Source organism: Eumetopias jubatus, unplaced genomic scaffold (assembly GCF_037043125.1).
Source record: "Eumetopias jubatus isolate StellerSeaLion01/CBP00866 unplaced genomic scaffold, mEumJub1_p1.0 scaffold_7, whole genome shotgun sequence".
NCBI classification, from domain to species: Eukaryota; Metazoa; Chordata; class Mammalia; order Carnivora; family Otariidae; genus Eumetopias; species Eumetopias jubatus.
Genome location: NW_028274813.1, coordinates 114,765,236 through 114,778,740, shown reverse-complemented (window position 1 = coordinate 114,778,740; position 13,505 = coordinate 114,765,236). Strand labels below are relative to the sequence as shown.

At 36.8% G+C, this 13,505-nt stretch overlaps 1 protein-coding gene across 5 annotated transcripts in view; it reads left to right on the top strand.

Moving 5' to 3' along the window:
* HMG20A (high mobility group 20A) overlaps nucleotides 1-13,505 on the top strand; it is a 75,074-nt gene that overhangs the window by 27,209 nt on the left and 34,360 nt on the right. For 2 of the 5 annotated variants that reach the window (XM_088024902.1, XM_088024903.1), the window contains one exon: nucleotides 3,292-3,372. The exons of the other annotated variants lie outside the window; for them this stretch is intronic. The gene's annotated coding sequence lies outside the window, so the exon portion shown is untranslated. The remainder of the gene's footprint in view (nucleotides 1-3,291; nucleotides 3,373-13,505) is intronic. 5 annotated transcript variants of the gene reach the window in all.

Here is a 13,505-nt window from a genome sequence, read left to right as displayed (position 1 = left end):
AGTTATCAATTTTGTCTTTTAAATATGCTAATGTTACTAAACACCCAGAACCAAATTAGATATTTGGAGAGACTTTGTAATAAGAATAAATGCCTCCAGAGAAGATGCTTCTGTGGAAAAACACTGTAATGATGAGCTTTTCCATCTAACTCGATTTGGAGTCTGAAGGGAAAGAGATGACAGTGGAATGGATTAAGTATATTCTGCTTGAAGTAGATCTCAAGATAAATTAGCAAGAAGTAAAATGATAACTTATTTATAAAAAGCTTCTTACTTTTTCTCCCAGTGACATAAGAATATATACATTGATCAACCTCGGATGTATTGTAATTTTCAGAATTAAACCTTTTAGGGAAATGCCAAGCTATATTAAACTCATGGTCATGGACTATTTTCCCATAATTAAATGGGATTTTTGTATGATAATTACAGTGTATTGTCATGTAATTTTATCTGGAAAAATAACAGAGTATAAATTGAGTTAACCATACATTTCTAGCCAATAGTAGAATTTCTCATTATATTGCTGTATAGTAGAGAAGGACTAGAAAGTCACAACACTTCTTTTTCTCGGTATCAGAATGTGTCCGTTATCTGCCAGGAAGGTGAACCTAATCTGTGCTATGTGGTATTGCACTCATAAGGAAAGGTATTATTGTTTTAAGAGTACAAGATGCCTTCCCCTCGTCTCCTGGAGTTTCAAACATTCATGTGTTAAACACTGTTCTATAAAATTAAATGCAGAATTTAAATGAATTTTTTAATATAAAACGCTAAGTTCATAAACTGTGCCCTCGTGCTCTTCCTGCTAGACATGTTTACTCTTCTCTGCCCTGTAGGGCTAATTCTGATTTGAGCGAGAGAGAGAATGTCACTAGAAATTCTCTTGAAGGCTCCTTTCAGCAATAAGCTGTTAACTCCTCTAATGGTATATTTTCTGGAGAGGGGAGTGGGAAGAATCAGGTCAAAGAGAATTTTAGCTTTATGTGTAGTCAAACTTTAAAAAGAAACTGTATTCATGTATTGTGTGTGAAATTAAATTGAAGTTTAAGAAGCCTATGATTCTTGATGGCACTTTCCTCTTTCTTTAACATAACCGTATGACTGGATGTTGGGGAGTTAAAACAAAAGGTAGAAAGTAATTACTCGTAATCCCACCACCCTAACATAATTACTTTGAGCATTTTGGTGTGTTTCCTTCCAATCTTTTTTTCATTTGTATATGGCCTTTTAATATAATTATAGTCTGTATAGTATACTTTCTCATATATACTTCTTTGAAAACTTTGTAACATGATTGGCAAAAAGAGCTTTCACATTCTTTTATTGTTTGTAGAGCACGTGAAGAAATATTTATTTGATCTTCACCACATCTTTTTGGGTTAAATGGAGAAGGTATTAGCCCCATTTTACATATGAAGGTATTGAAAGCAGATAATCATATAATGCGTCTTCTTGGTGGTCCTGTGGATTTCTGTTCTTGACAGAGTAACTTGCACTAACACAAGTGGGTGCATTAATGCAGAAAGAAGAGCAAAATAAATCATTCTGCACATTCTTACCCCCTGAGACCTAGTCCTGCCTTACTAGACAAGTGAGTCTTTGCACAGCAATAGGCAACTCTGGAAATACAGATTTGTCAGATTTTAGTGAATACATACCAAGAATCTTTGAGATGATTTAATTAGTCTGGTTACTCCTCAATTAGAGTTACAGATAATGTGGTTTTATTTTTTTTAAAGAATTTTATTTATGTATTTATTTAAGAGAGAGCAAGCACAAGCAGGGTGTGGGGGGAGAGGGTAGAGGGAAAGGGAGAAGCAGACTCCCCACTGAGCAAGGAGCCCGATGCAGAGCTTGGTCCCAGGACCCCGAGATCATGACCTGAGCCCAAAGTAGACAGTTAACCAACTGAGCCACCCAGACACCTGATAATGTGGGGTATTTTTTCATTATGTTCAGTTAGCCCCTATATAGTACATCATTAGTTTTTGATGTAGTGTCCAACGATTCATTAGTTGTGTATTACACCCAGTGCTCATCACAACACATGCCCTCCTTAATACCCATCACCCAGCTACCCCATCCTCCCACCCCCGTCCCTTTTGAAATCCTCAGTTTGCTTCCCTTTTTTCACCTAAAAACAAAGGAAACGAGGGGCGCCTAGGTGGCTCAATTGGTTAAGTGTCTGCCTTCGGCCCAGGTCATGATCCCAGGGTCCTGGGATCAAGCCTCAAATCGAATCGGGCTCCCTGCTCAGCGGGGAGCCTGCTTCTCCCTCTCCCTCTGCCTGCCGCTCCCCCTGCGTGTGCTCTCTCTTTTCTTTGACAAATAAATAAATAAAATCTTAAAAAAAAAAAAAAGGAAATGAAATGAGTAGCTTATAATAACACAGGACGATACATCCAAACACTTGGTCAGAATTGCCTGGGTGGGTGAGAGCCTAGAGGTTCTGTGTATGAAGGGCAAAGCCTTAGCATATTGGGTAGGGTATTTAAAGGAACAATGTTCCTAGGAAACTGTACTTCTGGAGCATTAAATATGTCAAAGTTGAATTTGGGGACCATTTGATTTACTTTCTGAAGCCCTGAGCATTGTGAAGATTTAAGATTTAAAATCAAAATATAGAAATATAATTCTGTTTTAAATTTTCTCCTTTTTAGTTGAAACTGTTCTATTAAGCACATTACAATTATGTCTTGTTTTGTGGGGAAAACTGAATTTCATTTTACTGTTCAAAGTAATGAAGACTATTATTGCTATTACTGCTTGGCCCCCTGCAACTAAAATGTTTTGGGGTTTGGTTTTGTTTTGTTTTTTGTCTTCAACTTTTGGCTGAAGAAAAGTTCCCTACTACCCAAAGCTCTCTGTTTTTCTTTTAGGAATTCTTCCTAGGAAGAGAATTTAATTTGTGAGTTGTTTAAAATGAAGAACACTTTGCTGGAGTCTCTTTCCTTTTTTTTTACACTATAGTTTTTATAAATGATCTCCAATTTTCCTTCTCAAAACAGGTCATCTTTTAGTATTCATCGGCTTTGAAAGGGTAAAAGGTTTGGGAGTTGTTGCCTGTAATAGAAAGGAACATTCTTTCCATCTCTTCTTTGCAGTCTTGTTTCGCAGCTGCAGGTTTGAGCTGAAGAGAACAGTGTAAAATATAAGAAAATAGAGGAGCACTGTTCCTTGAACCAATAAGGACCTTTCCTCTAGAACTGTTAACTACTAAGTTTTTGTTTGGGTCAAAATACTAGGGACCTTTGTTTCTTCTGCTCTCTCATATATTGCTTTCCTCAGATTCTAGGCTTGAACCATTTTGTTTTAGAGCAAGAAAGGAACCCTCCCTACCTCCCTGATATGAAACTGGATTCCAAACATGTGAGTACCCTGTGCTAAGTGTTCCATCCCAGGCATTTACTTAGCTGGTATTTTCTGCTGCCTTCAGATCTCCAGAGCATCTGTGAATTTATTATGATAATGAGCAGTTAGCTGGTCACTCCATCTGTTCAATTCATCTGTCTCTTCCCTGTTTTTCTCTTAGATTTAAATAAATATCTTTACACATATCAGCTACAACCTTTACATTTTTTTACTATTTATCCATCTGTCCCCCACTACGTCAATGAACTGTAAAAGGACAAGAATTTCTTGTCAATCTTATTTAACTCTGTGTCTTCAATGCATATCATAGTTACATGTAATAAACTGTGAAAGACCTTATTTTTCAGCTTTAAAACTGATTTCAGACTCGTTTAAAACTCATTTCCCCTCTTGATAAACATAAAATTCCTCTATTCTAGTATACCCTCCATGACAATCACCAAGAAGTAAGTGAAAAAATATGTGTCTTCACCAAACAAGAACATTAACTTTCTGTATTTTGTATACTTGATTGCTTTGGTTTTCCAAATGTAAAATTAGATTATAACATTGCATGTTGTTGAAAACACCTTTTTGTGTATCATATGGCCTCCTACCAGGAGTATGCCCATTGTGGTGTTCCTCTTCCCCACCTTCCTCCCACCCCTCCTCCCCCCACCTCATACACACCCACCTTTTTACTGTTTCATAGTACCCAAGTGTCCCAGGAAATTGTTTGGCAAAGTACTCTACCCAGAGAAAGTAATGCCAAGTTTTATTGGATTACTTGAACTCTTAGTTCCGGTACTGGGCCAGAAGTTGTCTTACTTAGGCAGTTATCTCCTTGTTTACTAATAATAAAAGCAGTGCTTGGATAGCCTGTGTAGGAAGGGCCACTTGGGACCCACCATCCACCATGAAAAAACCAGATAGGTGGACTGTGAACTCAAAAGGCAACACCCTGCTTGTAAAATGACAGATTCTTGCTTTGGAAGAGGTATTTTCCCTATGTTATTGCTGCGCTTTACACCCGATATGAAACTATTTCTAGATGTTTGGGGTTTTCTTTTTTCTCACAACACATATTGTGTCCTAATGAAAACAGTTCTCCATCAAGGTTCCATTGTGGGGGGACAATTCACATACAGTAATCAAACTGTCTAGAAGGAAATCTAAACAGTGTTCGGTTTCTTTTGATGATCTAATACTTCCATGTTTTTAAAAGAAATATCTGACTCAAAAGTTTGCAAAACTTTTACTTCAAAAAAATCACAGACAGAGATGGAAGATTTATGTTTGTTTCTAATTCTGGCCTCTTCTCCCCATTTCTTGTTGTTTTGAGAATAGTTTCTCTAGACCAAGGACCATAAGAGACTGTAAAATTCTATAAAGCAAACCTATGTACCGTTTGACACCAAGCACAATCTTAGTCACACAGTAAAGGTGCTCAAGAAATATTTTGGTGAAATATAAACTCTACACGCATTTGCATTAAATGAGGCTGGATTATGTCCTTTGTGGCCCCAAAAAACACTGTATAATATTTAACTTCACAAAAATTGCAAGCAGTATATTGCTAGTATAGCCCCTACCCTTTATCACTAAACAGGTTATGAGTCTACAGTTGAAACATATGCAGGCCACAGCTTATAGATTTTATTCCTAATTTTTTTTTCAGTTACTTTGAGCTGAGAAATTGGTTCTACCTTCAAATCAAGAATCTAAGCACTTCTCACCACCTCTACTACTGCCACTGTGATCCAAGCCACCATCATCTTTCAGATGGATTATTGCAGTAGATTTCCAAATCCGCCCTTGACCCTCTCTACTCTTCATTCTTTTCTCAAAACAGCAGCCAGAGTGGGCCTATAAAAATGTTAGATAGCGTGTCTTATTTACTCAAAACCTCTAGTGGCTTCTCATCTCAGAGTAAGAAGCCAGAGTCCTTACTATGATTTACAAAGCCCTATGCTGTCTGGTCCCTGGTCAGCTCTCAGACCTCATCTACTGTTTTTGCCCCTATTTCTGTCCAGCCACATTTGCCTCCTTCGGTCACATTCAGTATCCTCCTTTGCACTGGATGGTCGCCCCACCCTGGCCACTCTATCCTCACAGACATGCATCGCTCTCTCCTGCATCTCCTTCAGGCCTCAGGGAAGTCTTTCCTGGCCTCTATTTAAAATTCCAGACACCCTCTTCCCTTGAACTCTTCCTGGCTTCTTTACTGGCTCTGTTTTTTCTTAGTACTCATCACTGTGTGACATTATTCATTTTACTTGTTTTTAATCTTGTTTTTTATCTATCTGTTCCAGTGTCCTGTGAGCTGTGTGAGGGCAGGGATTTTGGCCTGTTTGATCACTACTTGTATCCCAGTACATAGGAAGGGCCTAGAATGTTAGATACTCAATAAATATTTGTTGAGTGAATGAATCCATTTCTTTATTGTTTAATTCCTACACTACCAGGACTCCTGGGTGGCTCAAGTCAGTTAAGCGTCTGCCTTCGGCTAAGGTCATGATCCCAGGGTCCTGTGATCAAGTCCTGCATCGGGCTCCCTGCTGAGCAAGGAGCCTGCTTCTCCTGCTGCCTGCTGCTTCCCCTTGTTTGTGCCCCTGCCCCCTCTCTCTCTCTGACAAATAAATAAAATCTTTTTTAAATTTTTAAAAAAATAATTCCTACACTACCTTACCAAAATTTTTAAAAATTAATAATAGGAGCAGCTGGGTGGCTCAGTCGATTAAGCATCCAACTGTTGATTTTGGCTCAGGTCAGTCTCAGGGTCTTGAGATCCATCTCCACACTCAACCGGGAGTCTGCTGAAGGTTCTCCCTCTCCCTCTGTTCTCACTCTTTCTCTAAAAAAAATAAATCTTAAAAATGTATATATATAAATTAATAATATTTATACTTACACGAGCCTAGGCTCTGCATTTTAAGAATAGAGAGCCATATTTTCTGCACACCGCCACTTAACCCCCAGCCAGACACACACCTCATTATGCCCTTCTCTTGAAGTAACCCTAAGCTTTATATGTATATTCCAGTTATCTCCCCCATACTAACTACCCCACCCAAGAAAGTATTTAATTATCTTTTTTCTTCTCATCTACCATATCAAAACCTACAGTGAAAGAGTTCTTAACTGAATTTCACTTAACTGAACCCCAGTTAACTGCCTGATGGGATTAGCCAGTGTTCTCATTCCCTCTGTAAAACATATTGATTAATGCCTACAGCCTGCTGACTGCTCATAGCTTAATGTTCACAGCTGGTAGACTATTCTCTAGTAAGTCTTTGTACTTTCACCTACTCTGGTTAAATTGCATGCGTATCAAAATCAGTTGTATTTATTCTTAAGCATGTTTATAGCAGGACTATCTTATTATAAATTGTATAATTATAACATATTAAATATATAATATTTATGGTACTTTTTAATTAATAAACTTTATATTTTATAGCAGTTTTAGGTTCATGACAAAAGCAATCAGAAAGTACAAAGAATTCCCACATATTCCCTGTCCTCACACATGCCACAATCTCCTCCACTGTCTACATCTCCAAACAACATCATACATTTGTTACAATCAGTGAACTTAATTGACATAATCATCACCCAAAACCCTAGTTTACATCAGGGTTCACTCTTGGTGTTGTACCTTCTATGGGATTTGACAAATGTAAGATATGTATCCACAGTTGGAGTATTGTGCAAAGTAGTTTCACTACCCTAAAAATCTTTGTGTTCTGTCTATTCACCCCCACCTCCCCTCTAATCTGGCAGTCACTCATCTTTTTACTGTTTCCATATTTTGCCTAATCTGGATGTCATATGGATGGAGTCATATAACATGTAGCCTTTTTAGATTGACATCTTTCACTTAGTAATAGTCATTTAAGTTTACTCCATGTCTTTTCATGTCTTGATAACTCATTTATTTTTAGCACTGAATAACAATCCATTATCTGGATGTACTACAGTTTGTTTATCCACTCACCAACTGAAAGACATAGTTGCATCCAAATTTTAATGTTATGAATAAAGCTGCCATAGACATTCATGTGCAGGTTTTTAGCAGATGTACGTTTTCAGTTCCTTTGGGTAAATACCAAGCAACTCAATTGTTGGTAAGAATATAGTTTTTATGAAACTACCAAACTGTCTTCCATAGTGGCTATATCATTTTTGCATTCATTCCCACCAGCAGTGAATAGAGTTGTTGTTCTAAATCCACATCAGCATTTGGTGTTATCGGTGTTATGGATTTTAACCATTTTAATAGCTATATGTTGGTATCTCGTTTTATTTTTTTTTAAGATTTTATTTATTTTTTGACAGAGACACAGCGAGAGAGGGAACACAAGCAGGGGAGTGGGAGAGGGAGAAGCAGGCTTCCTGCTGAGCAGGGAACCCAATGCGGGGCTCGATCCTAGGACCCTGGGATCATGACCTGAGCCGAAGGCAGACGCTTAACGACTGAGCCACCCAGGCGCCCCTCATTGTTGTTTTAATTTTCAATTCCTTAATGACATGTGATATTGAACATCTTTTCATATGGATACTTGCCATCTGTATATCTTCTATGGTGAGGAGTCTGTTCAAGTCTTTTGCCCATTTTTTAAATGAGTTCTTTATTTCTTACTGTTAAGATTGAAGAGTTCTTTGTACATTTTTGATAACATTTTTTGTCAGATGCGGCTTCTGCAAATACTTCCTCAAAATCTGTGGCTTGTCTGCTTGTCTTCTCATTCTCTTGACGTTGTCTTTTTCAGAAGAACAGTTTTTCATTATAATGAAGTCCAGTTTATCAGTTCTTTCTTTCATGGATCGTGCCTTTGTTATTCTGTCATACCCAAGGTCATCTGGATTTTCTCCTATGTTATCCTATACAAATTTTGTAGTTCTGCACTTTACATTTAGGTCTCTGATCCATTTTTTAAAAAGATTGTATTTATTTATTTGACAGAGAGAGAGAGAGAGCACAAGCAGGGGGAGTGGCAGGCAGAGGGAGAGGGAGAAGCAGGCTCTCCACTGAGCAGAGAGCCCAGGACCCTGGGATCATGACCTGAGCTGAAAGCAGACATTTAACCAACTGAGCCACCCAGGCGCCCCTCTGATCCATTTTCAGTTAATTTTCATGAAGGGTATAAGGTCTGTGTCTAGATTCTTTTTTTTTTCTTTCTTTTTTCTTTTTTTGGCATGTCTGGTTTTTCCAGCACCATTTGTTAAGAGACAGTCTTTGCTTCATTGTATTGCCTTTGCTCCTTTGTCAGAAATGGGTTGAATGTATTTATACGGGTTTATTTCTGGGTTCTCTATTCTTTCTATTCCAGTGATGTTTTACCAGTACCACGTTATCTTGATTATTGTAACTTAATAGAAAATCTTTAAGTTAGGTAATGTTGGTCTCACAACTTTGTTCTCCTTCAGTATTGAGTTGGCTATTCTGGGTCTTTTGCCTCTCCATATAAACTTTAGAATCAGCTTTTTTATATCCATGAAATAACTTGCTGGGATTTTTATTGGAATTGAGTTGAATCCATAGATCAAGCTGGGGAGAACTGGCATCTTGACAATATTGAGTCTTCCTGTTCATTAACTTAGAATATTTCTCCACTTATTTATTACTTCTTTGATTTCTTTCATCAGGGTTTTATAGTTTTTCTCATATAGGACTTACAGATATTTTGTTAGATTCATACCTAAGTATTTCATTTTGGGGGATGCTAATATAAATGGTAATGTGTTTTTAATTTGAAATCCCACTTGTTCATTGCTGGTATATAGCAAAGCAGTTAACTTTTTTCAAGATTTTATTTATTCATTTGAGACAGAGAGATACAGAGAGAGAGCATGAGCAGGGGAAGAGGGAGAGGGAGAAGCAGACTCCCCACTGAGCCAGGAGCCCGATGTGGGACTCAATCCCAGGACCTGGAGATAATGACCTGGTCCAAAGGCAGATGCTTAACCATCTGAACCACCCAGGTGCCCTGCAGTTAACTTTTTAAAAAATATTTTATTTATTTATTGAGAGAGAGAGAACATGCATGAGCTGGGGGAGAGGCAGAAAGAGAGGGAGAGAGCAGACTCCAAGCTAAGCATGGATCCAACATGGGGCTCAATCTCACAACACTAAGATCATGACCTGAGCCAAAACCAAGAGTCAGACGCTTAACCAGTTGAACCACCCAGGCACCCCAGAAGTAGTTAACTTTTATATATTAACCTTGTATCCTGCAGCCTTGCTATACCTGCTTATTAGTTTCAGGGGTTTTTGTCAGTTTGTTCAGATTTTCTACATAGACAGCCATGTCATCTGTGAACAGAGTTATTTCTTCCTTCCCAATCTGTATACCTTTTATTTCCTTTTCATATCTTATTACATTAGCTAAGACTTCCACTATGATGTTGGAAAGCTTTTGGGGTGGGGGATGGACATCTTTGCCTTTTCCCTGATCTTAGAGGAGAAGCTTCAAGTTTCTCATCATGAATATGATGTTAGCTCTAGGTTTCTTGTAGATGTTCTTTATCAAGTTGAAGAAGTTCTCTTCTATTCTTAGTTTGCTGAGAATTTTTAGCATGAATGGGTGTTGGATTTTATCAAATGCTTTTTCTGTATCTGATCATGTGGTGGTTCTTCTTTATCCTTTTGATGTGATGGACTGCATTAATTTTTGAATGTTGAACCAGCATTACATACCCGGGATAAATCTCACTTGGTCATGGTATATAATTCTTTTCATATGTAGTTTGCTTCAATTTGCTAATATTCTGTTGAGGATTTTTACCTCTATGTTCATGAGAAATATTGGTCGATATTTTTTCGTGTTTGATGTCTTTGGTTATTAGGATAATGCTGGCCTCACAGAATGAATTAGGAAGTATTCCCTCTGCTTCTGTTCTCTGAAAGAGATTGTAGGGGATTAGTATAGTTTCTTCCTTAAATGTTTGGTAGAATTCACCAGTAAACCCATCTGGGTCTGGTGCTTTCTGGTTTGGAAGGTTATTAATTACTGATTCAATTTACTTATTAGATATAGACCTCTTCAGATAATCTATTTCTTACTTTGTGAGTTTGAGCAGATTGTATCTTTCAAAGAATTGGTCCATTTCATCTTGGTTATCAAATTTGTGGGCATAAAGTTGTCCATCGTATTCCTTTATTATCCTTCTAATGCCCATGAGATCTGTAGTAGTGTCCCCTTTTCATTTCTGACATTGGTAATTTGTGTCTTTTTTATTCTTAGCCTGGCCAGAGGCTTAACAATGTTATTGATCTTTTCAAAGAACCACCTTTTGGTTTTGTAGATTTTCTTGATTGATTTCCCATTTTCAATTTTACTGATTTCTGCTCTAATTTTTATTATATCTTATCTCCTGCTTACTTTGGAATTAATATGCTCTTCTTTTTCCAGTCTCCTAGAGTGGAAGCTTAGATTATTGATTTTAGATCTTTCTTCTTTTCTAGTATATGCATTCAGTGCTGTAAATTTACTTCTAAGCACTGCTTTTGCTGCATCCCACAAATTTTCACAAGTTCTATTTTCATTTTCTTTTAATTCAAAATATTTTTAAATTTCTCTTTGTTTCTTCTTTGACTCATGTGTTACTTATAAGTGTGTTGTTTAATTTCCAAGTATTTTAGGATTTTCCAGCCTTCTTTCTGTTACTAATTTCTGGGTTTATTTCATTGTGGTCTGAAAGTAGACATTATATGATTTTTAGTCTTTTAAATTTAAGGTATGTTTTATGGCCCAGAATTTGGTCTATCTTGGTGAATGTGCCATGTTGAGAAAAATGTGTAATCTACCATTGTTAGATGAAGTAGTCCTACAGATATCAATTATATCCAGTTGATTGGTGGTACTGTTGAGTTCAACTATGACCTTACTGATTTTCTATCTTCTTGAAATGTCTATTTCTGTTAGAGGGGTTTTAAAGTCTCCAACTATAATTATGGATTCATCTGTTTCTCCTTACACTTCGATCAGTTTTTGCTTCACATGTTTGACCCTCTGTAGTTAGACATATAAACATTAAAAATTATTATATCTTCCTTGAGTATTGCCCCCTGGCATTATGTAATGCCCCTCTTTATTCCTGATGACTTTCTTTGCTCTGAAGTCTGCTCTGTCTGAAATTAATATAGCTACTCTTGCTTTCTTTTAATTGATGTAGTATCATTTCCCATTCCTTCACTTTTAATGTATATGTGTCTTTATATTTAAAGTGGGTTCTTTATAGATAACATATAGTTGAAACTTGTGTTTCATCACTCTTTCATTCTGACCATCTCTGTCTTTTAATTGGTGTATTTAGAACATTTACATGTAAGGTGATAATTGATATAGTTGGATTAATATTTATCATCTTTGTTACTGGTTTCTATTTGTTGCCATTGTTCTTTGTTCCTTTTTTTTTTTTGTCTTCTACACTTTTTCTGCCTTTGGTGGTTTTAAATGAGCATTTTATATGATTCCATTTTCTCTCTCTTCTTACCATATCAACTCTCTTTCTATTTTTACTTTTTTAAGTTGTTGCCCTAGAGTTGCAATATGCATTTAAAACTACTCCCAAGTCCACTTTCAAATAACACTGCTACATTCATGGGTAGTTCAAGTACCATATAATAGCAAAATACTCCTAATTCTTCTCTCCCATCCCTTGTATCATTACTGTCATTTATTTCACATAAGAGTGAATGTGTGTGTGTGTATATGTGGGTGTAAGCATGCATAATCAAATACACTGTTGGTATTATTACTTTAAACAAGCTGTTATCTGTTAGATCAATTAAGAATAAGAAAAATAAACATTTTTATTTTGCCCTCAATTATTCATTCTCCAGAGGTCTTCCTTTCCTTATGTGGGTCCAAATTTCTGACCGGTATTGTTTTTTTCTTCTTTCTGAAGAACTTTGTTTGTTTGTTTGTTTCACTTTCAAGTACTACTTTCAAGGCAGGTCTACTGGAAACAAATGCCTTCAATTTTTCTTTGTCTGTGAAAGTCTTTATTTCTCCTTCACTTTTGTAAGATGATATCACAGGGTACAGAAATCTAGGCTGTTGGGGTTTTTTTCTCTCAACACTTCAAATATTTCATTCCCCTCTCTTGATTACATAATTTCTAAGGAGAGATTGTATATAATTCTTATCTTTGATCCCGTAGGTTGGATATTTTTAGGGGGCTGGCTTCTTTCTTACCCCTCTCCCCCCTCAGGAGATGTGAATGGATCAATTTTATCTTAATTCCAGTGTTTATTTTAACATACAGTGCTATATTAGTTTCAGGTGTACAATGTAGTGACCCAGCCTTCCATACATTACTCAGTGCTCATCAAGTGCACTCCTAATCCCCTTCAACTATTTCATCCATCCCCCCACCACCTCCCCTCAAACAAACCATCAGTTTGTTCTCTATAGTTAAGAGTCTGTCTCTTGGTTTGCCTCTCTCTCTCTCTTTCTTTCCTTTCCTTTGCTTCTTTGCTTTGTTTCTTAAATTCCACATGAATGAAATCATATATTTGTCTTTCTCTGACTGGCTTATTTTGCTTAGCATTATACTGTCCTGTTCCATCCATGTTGTTGCACATGGCAAGATTTCATTCTTTTTATACCTGAATAATACTCCATTGTATATATATACCACATTTTCTTTATCCATTCACCTATTGATGGACACTAGGCTACTCCCATAGTTTGGCTATTGTCAATAATGCTGCAGTAAACATAGGGGTGCATATATCCCTTCAAATTACTGTTTTCACATTCTTTGGGTTAATACTCAGTAGTGTGATTATTGGATCACAGGGTAGTTCTATTTTTAATGTTTAGAGGAAAGTCCATATTGTTTTCCACGGTGGCTGCTCAGTTTGCATTCCCACCAACAGTGCACAAGTGTTCTTTTTCTCCGCATCCTCACCAACACTTGTTTCTTGAGTTTTGTATTTTAGCCATTCTGATAGATGTCAGGTGATATCTCATTGTGGTTTTGATTTACATTTCACTTATGATGATGTTGAGCAAATTTTTATATGTCTGTTGGCCATCTGGATGTCTTTGGAGAAAGGTCTGTTCATGTCTTCTGCTCATGTTTTAATTAGATTATTTGGGGCTTTTGGTGTTGAGTTGTATTAGATCTTTATATATTTT